This window comes from Pipistrellus hanaki (genome assembly GCF_964339955.1).
Source record: "Pipistrellus hanaki genome assembly, chromosome: 18".
NCBI lineage: Eukaryota > Metazoa > Chordata > Mammalia > Chiroptera > Vespertilionidae > Pipistrellus > Pipistrellus hanaki.
Genome location: NC_140520.1, coordinates 2,042,537 through 2,050,000, shown reverse-complemented (window position 1 = coordinate 2,050,000; position 7,464 = coordinate 2,042,537).

Here is a 7,464-nt window from a genome sequence, read left to right as displayed (position 1 = left end):
CAGGCAGCAGAAATCCTGTGAGGGCCACACCTAATGCGGTCCCCAGGGTTTGCGGGTCCAGGCGGGATCAACGACTTCGACTTCGAGGGCCAAGGTTGATTCTGGCTCCTGGTCCCACCCTCCTTCGCTGTGGCTAAGCCTCAGGGCCCTAAGGCGGCTGCCCCAGCTCCAGCCCTCGCTTCTGTGTTTCAGGCAGGAAAACGAAGGGGGGGTGGAGGGCAAGAAGACACCGCGGGGGAAGTTACCCCCTTGGAAGTGCCGGGATGTGACTTCCACGGACATCTCACCGTGTGGCTCAGTATTCAGCCTCACGCATGTCGCCCCGCGTGAGAACACGGCAGTGGCAGAGCCAGCAGCGCCCCGGCTTCCACGGACCTCACATCCTGGTAAACTGTAACCAAGCCAAACAAAGGCGCACGGAGAGCAAACGGGCCAGCGGAGGAAGGTGAACCAGAGAGGACAGGGAGGCTGAGCAAACAGGGGGGAGGTAGAGTGTGTGAGCAGAGGATGTGCGTTCTGTCAGAACTTCTCCTCCCCTTCTCTCCAGTCGGTCTCTTTTGAAAAACACTGACGGCCTGAGATGTGGGCTGTGATGTGAGTGAGTCGCACACTTTACTCTCCGGCCTTGCTCCAACCAGGTTAGCGACCAGGCCTCGGTGGCTTCTCCCTGCCCCCGGGCGGCCCGGGTCAGCCTCGCAGATAACACGGGCCACGTCAGAGGCGAGCTGGTTTGCCATGTCCTCTCCCCGTTTCACAAAACCTAACCTTCCGCTTCCAGCGCCCCTCCCGGCCCCTGCCCTGCCCGGCAGCCGCATGGGCACTCGGTGACGCCGTGCAGTCCGCCTCCCGGCCTCCGGAGCTCCCGCCTCCCTCCCTCCTCGGGGTGTTTGTGTTGGCGCGGAGCAGGCGCCGTGGAAATTCCAAGACTTCCACAGAAAAAAAAAGGAGAAACGCTGGCTTGTGATTTGCCTCATTTTAGCTAAAACGAGACCGAAGGAGAATATCCTGTTTTGGAAGACTTTGTGCCAGAACAAATAAGGCAGCTTACCGAGCGGCGAAAGTGCTCGAGAGGGAAATTATAACTCAGATCGCTTGGTCTTAGGGAAATGGAAGATATTTCATGGAAAAGCACGGGCAGGCAGGTGCTCTGACCGCTGTGCACACCAGCCAGGGCTGGAACGGGAGTCCCTCTGACGGAGTCCGGCCTCTTGTCGCGGACACGCAGTGGCCTTCCCGCTCCTCGCCGCTGACACGGGGCCCCCCGCCCGGCTCGCACACGTCCAGATAAAGCGATTGCTGAGCAGTCCCTCCCCGTGTCGGCGGGAGAAGGGAGTGCGGGACCGTGTGAGGACAAGGACCTGGAAATGATCCTCGAAGGGGTTTGGAAAGAGAAAGTTGGGTTTTGTGGAATGGGGGGACCTGCAAAGCGAGGGAAGCGGTGAGGATACACGGGTGCGAGGTGGCACCTGATTTGCTGTAGGACAGGAGAGTCGCCTCTGAAATCTTTCAAACAGTAGCCCTGGCCTGGTGGCTCGGTTGGTTAGAGCCGTGGTCGGCAAACCACGGCTCATGAGCCACATGCGGCTCTTTGGCCCCTTGAGTGTGGCTCTTCCACAAAATACCACGGCCTGGGCGAGTCTATGTTGAAGGAGTGGCGTTAGGAGAAGTTTACGTGTAAAAAAATGTGGCTCTCCAAAAGAAATTTCCATCGTTGTGCTGTTGCTATTTGGCTCTGTGGACTGAGGAGTTTGCCGACCGCTGGGTTAGAGCATCATCCCGATTCACCCAGGTTGTGGGTTCAGCCCCTGGTCAGAGCACATACAAGAGTCAACCAGTGAAGGCATCAGCAAACAGGACAAATCGATGTTTCTCTCTCTCTTCCCCCCTTCCCTCCCTCTCTCTCTCTCTCTCATCAATAACAATAGTAATGAAGTGTTACAAAAGGTAATACCTCGGAGCCACACGCACCCTTTCTCCGTGGCACAGTGTCTGCTCTCCTCGCCGTTCCCACGCCCTCCGGGGAGACAGCCCCGCCACCCGCACAAACAGCGGAGAGGACGCGGTGTTCCCGCTGTGGCCGAGGTGGGGAGGGCAGCGAGTCCGAGCTCCACAGCTCTTCCTTTTTTTTAATGCCCTCGGGCAAGACACTTCCCTCCCGAGGGCCTGCTTTCCCTGCGGGTACACTGGGGCCAAAAGATACCCTTCCACTAGGCTTGTCTCAAGGTCACGTGCGATCAGGCGAGGAGCGTTCACAGCTCGTTCCGTGGCGAACGGACGATACCCAGCAATGCCGGGGCGTCGGAGAGAAGGGGGCCTGTCCCAGCTCTGACCGTGACCTTGCTCTGTGGCCTCTGGTGCAAACGGACGGCCTGCCACCCAGAACGCCCGCCGCTCCGGCCGCCGGTGCGAAGTAGACTTCCGACAGTGTGAGCCACGGAGAGAGAAGGAGCTGGGGGACGGGGGGACCGTGTGTTTGCCCTGTTTTCTATGTTTCTGGTGGGTGTGTGCGCGTGTGCATGTGTGTGCGGTGATTATCGGAACACAGAATCCTCTGGACTCCGAAATGGAAGGTCCTGGGCATCAGGGAGGGACTCTGATCGCTGTTCTGGAACGGGGGCTCCCCAAGTGTGCTCCCTCCTTCCCCGTCCCCCACCCCCCGGATCTCCTGGGTCAGCAGCTTTGGGGCTGGAGCCCAGCAGTCCGTGCGCGTCTGAGGCTGCTGCTGCTGTCAGCTGACTCTGCCAATCCCCTGCCCGCAGTGCCCTTCCTCCTCGCTGCCCAGTGAGGGCCCTGCCTCTCAGCACACGACCTGCCTCTGAGCACACGACCTGCCTCTGAGCACACGACCTGCCTCTGAGCACACAGCCCGCCTCTGAGCGCACAGCCCGCCTCTGAGCACACAGCCCGCCTCTCAGCACACAGCCCGCCTCTCAGCACACAGCCCGCCTCTGAGCACACAGCCTGCCTCTGAGCACACAGCCTGCCTCTGAGCACACAGCCTGCCTCCGAGCGCACAGCCGCCACATGCGTGGGGAGGATTAGATCACGGGCCAAAGGTCCGAGGTGAAAGGAAACGTTTTTATGTTCTGGTCCAGAAAAAATTGGAGAAAAGGATAATCAGAAGCATAACGGAAATGCCCACCGTGGTTGTTTTCCTCCGCGTTTGTCAGCTCAGGGACCTCTGAGGGGACAGGGTCGGCCCCGTCTGGCCCACACGGTGGCAGAGGAGCCGTTGGGCTCCTGAGCACACAGCTGCTTCAGAGAGCGCGGTCACAGCCCAGGCCTCGGGCCTGACATGAGCTCGCTGCCTCCCCGGTGGACTCCACACTATTAATTTCTGCAGAGAGAGCAGAGGAGAGGGAGAGGGAGAGAAACACGGATGGGTTGCTCCGCTCATTCAGGCATGCATTGGTTGATTCTTATATGTGCCCTGACGAGGGATCGAACCCACAACCTTGGTGTAGTGAGGTGACGTGACGCTCTGACCAGCTGAGCTACCCGGACATGGCAATGGAGGGGGCCTGAGAGCATTTTCCTTCTAAAATTTGAATCTGGCCCGTCCCTTCCCTCGGGGCCCCCGCCAGCAGCCTGCTGCCGACTGGCCCTTCGTCCAGGAGGAGACTGGCCGCAAAGTCCCCGAGTTCCATGGGGGGGCGGCGGGTCAGACACCAGCCGGAGGGGGTCAGAGCCTCAGGCAGAGCTCAGCGTGTTTCCAACCTCGCACCCAACTCAAGCCCCTGCGTCCCAGGAGCCGCCTCCCCCTCCCTGAGCAGCCGGCCTGCTCCCGAGGGAGGGAGCTCCCTGCAGCCACGGGGCGCGCTCCTGGGAAAAGGATGCTCTGGTGGAGCCCCAAGTTCACGGCCCCGGGAGAGAGAATGCCTGGAATGGCCCTATCGGCTTCTCTGGGGACCGGAGCCTCCGCTGATAAGAGAGGAATGGCAGTGGCCCTGGGGCGGCGGGTGACGGTGACAGAGGACACGGCGTGTGCGGAGTGACGGGCAGACAGAGCGCACCGCCCCGGCCGTCCAGCCCGCCTTTCCCTTTAAGGACGCTCAGAGGGAAGCGCTCACACGTGTGCTGGGTGGAAGCAGGGGATCAGGTGTGCACACGGCAACATGTGTGAATCCTCGGCACACGGTCCCGGGGAGAGAAACGTGGAGACTGAACAGTGACAGGGACGCGATTCCGCAGGAGCAGCAGGCGCCGGCCGGGCGTGGCCTCTCCTTGTCCTCTGGGGCGAGGGGTCAGGCAGGCTCCTTCGTGATCGATGTCGGTGAGACACACACAGAGAACTCGGTGCACTTTGAAAAAGCGCATGCGAACAAAGATGCACATTGCACACGTTAGCGTGGCTGCCGAGGGGGAAGGAGGAGCGGGAATAACATGGGAAGGAATGAAAAGCCGGAGAGGAGCCTGGCTTTGGCCAGTGGTCACAACGTGACAGCCGAGGTGTCCCTGACCCAGTCCTCGGCGTCCGACGCCGGAGGGAAGAGAGAGGGGAGAAAAGGCAGACGTGGTCTGTGTTTAGAATCACTGTCACCTCCCTCCCCACACCCTTCGTCCCTTCCCGTCAGCCCCTCACCGAAGGGGGTCTCCCTGGACCCTTTTATCCGTCCACGAGAACGATTCTGCCATCGGAGGGACCGAGAGGGAGGGCGGGTCTCTCTGGCATTCGAATCCCATTGTCTGTTCTCTCCAGCTCTATTTTGTATTTCCAGAGGGAAAGAGGTGCTTCAAATGAAAGGCTCTCCCCTCTATCGGGGGGACTTAGGCTGAAACACGTGGGGGACCATCTGGGAGCACCGAGATCATGAATATTCAAGACCCTCGGAGACCTGGGCCTGCGGGTGGGACCCTTTACCGAGACCTCACGGAATCACAGAGACTCGCGGGCGGCCGTGTCTTCACGTGGCAGCGCCCTGTGATGGCGTGCGTGGGGAGAGGGGGAATGAGGGAGAGCAGAGAGGCTTGCATGGGGGGATGTGGGGGTGACAGATGAAAGACGGGCCAAGGTCAGATACAGCTCCCTGGGCGCATCCACCAGGGGTCGCCCAGCAAAGCCTCTCCAGGGTGCCCTCGGGGCCCAGCCCCCCTCCCCGCCCCCCGGGGTGCGGGGACGGGAGCAGCTCCCTTTGTGCGGGAACAAAGGGCAGGTGCCTGTAGGTGGCTGCGGAGGAGGCGCTGACGCTCCTGCTGCTGCTCCTGCTGCTGCGGGCTGTGTTTAACTCGTCGCCTTGTCATCGCTCCTTTGTTTCCTCCTGTTCCCTGAACGTCTTCACCCCAAGACGCCTTTGTTCCCGAGGTGTGAGGGGTCACGAGCTTTCAGGGCGGATGTCACGTCTGTCATTCTGTCAGGAGCGTCTTCTCGGCACCGCCCCTGCCAGCCCCTCGGGGAGCCCCACCGGTGCCCAGTACGCCCTTCTGGCTCCACGCTCAGCCTCTGCCTGTCTCCAGGTCATGGGGGGCCTGAGGGGCACCGCATCCGGCCTGCCCTTGAGCTTTCCTTCCAAACTGCCCTCCAAAAACTCTACACTAAGATCGTTAACTGATAGGAATGTTAACATCCCTTTTCCCTCTCCCTCCCTCCCCATCCCTACCCCTCCCTCCTTCTCCCTTCCACTCCCTCCCTCCCTCCTCTCCCTCCCTCTGTCTCTGTCTCTGTCTCTGTCTCTGTCTCTGTCTCTATCTATATCTCTGTCTCTGTCTCTGTCTCTGTCTTTATCTCTGTCTCTGTCTCTATTCTATCTCTGTCCCTGTCTCTCCTTGGGTTAGGAGCACTTCTGACAGTATTTGACCAGCATGCTCTCCTCTATAAGACCCAGACGTGCTTTGTCAGTCACTCAGAAAATGATTTCAGGACTGCGTTACTTCTGCGCTCAGCAGTTGGGTTAATTTTAGTCGGTTGTGGGAGTTCGGCTTCCATTATGATGTCCAAATGAGATGAGCCTCCGCCGCACCGATCGCTGGGGTCACGTGTCACCGAGCGCTCGGAGGAGCTCAGCTCAGAGCTGGGACGGGGGCCGCCTGGGGCTGCGCTCGCTCTGCCCGGCCAGGAGCCAGGACCGGGACGAAGGCACACGGGGTGGCTGCAGGGGTGTGTGTGTGTGTGTGTGTGTGTGTGTGTGTGTTTCTGTCCTCTTGGTCTAAGGAAATGCTGCTGCGAAGAAGACAACGCCTGGGCGAGGGGGTCCGGTGGAGGGGGCTGTGGGTGCCTCCTGGTGCCAGGCATGCGCTCTGGCGCCCTGGGTTAGACACGGCCGTGTCCGCGTCCTCACCTGTCCCCTGTGCCCGCGGATGCAGTCCGTTCCCACGCCTTTCCCCCCGGAGGGGAGTGTCCAAGTCCCCGCCATGGAGACCGTGGCCCTGAGCTTCAGAGGGGTCATCGGTTAGAGCATTGCAGGGACTCGGTCAGCCCGGGTCTTCCCACCGAGTGTTAAAATAAACATCCAGACGCGGGGACCACACGGCGGGCAGCCTCTGGAAGGAGCGGAAATGGCCCCTTAGCCTGAAGGAGGCGCGGAGGGCCGAGGAAGTCATTGGGAGGCCTGGCTTTCCTGGCCCTCAGCGCCCGCCCCAGAGATGCCTCGGGGAGAGGGGCCTCTGGGAGAGAGGCCTCGGGGAGAGGAGCCTCGGGGAGAGGAGCCTCCGGGAGAGGGGTCTCCGGGGGAGGGGCCTGGGGAGAGGGGCCTCGGGGAGAGGGGCCTCGGGGAGCGGGGCCTCGGGGAGAGGGGCTTCGGGGAGAGGAGTTTCGGGGAGAGAGAGGGGCCTCAGGGAGCGGAGCCTGGGCCCTCCTGGCCGGGAGGCAGCCGGTCCCCGGTCCTCGCCTGCCCCTGGTGCCATGGCGCGGGCTTCCAGAGCAGACGTGCGGGGCTTTCCTCTCCTCACTCCGCACAGAATGAGACCCGATGCTGCACCAGAGGGATGGCCTTAGCGGGGGAGCCAGTGGGACCCCCTTTGCCCCCTCCCCCCCCGCCCCCACACACACACCAGGCTTCCTTCCTCTCCGGTTCTGAGACAGGGAAGGGCCGCATGTGCACGGAGACGGGTCTCGGGGCCTCTGTCAGCGCTGCCACGGGCGGGGCCTGGCAGGAGGTGAGGAGCCGCTGCAGGCCGCCCCTCCGGCCTGTTCCAGAGCCGCTGGCTGGCAGGCCCAGCTCCCTGCCCCTGCTGCCAGCTTTCTCCGCTTCCCTTTTCCATCGCTGACACCTCAGAGGGAAAACCAGACTCTGTGGTTCCGGGCACCTTCCTTTGGCCCCATCTCTGGCCGAGGAGGGGAAGCTGGTCACCCCGCAGGCAGCAGCGTTGAGGAGGAGGAGGAGGAGGAGGAGGAGGAGGAGGAGGAGGAGGAGGAGGAGCAGCTTGGGGTGGGAGAAGCTGAGGAGGAGGAGCAGCTCGGGGTGGGAGAAGCTGAGGGTCTCTTCTTTAAAATCAGTCTTACGGCCATTCTGTCTCAGTGTCTGTCCA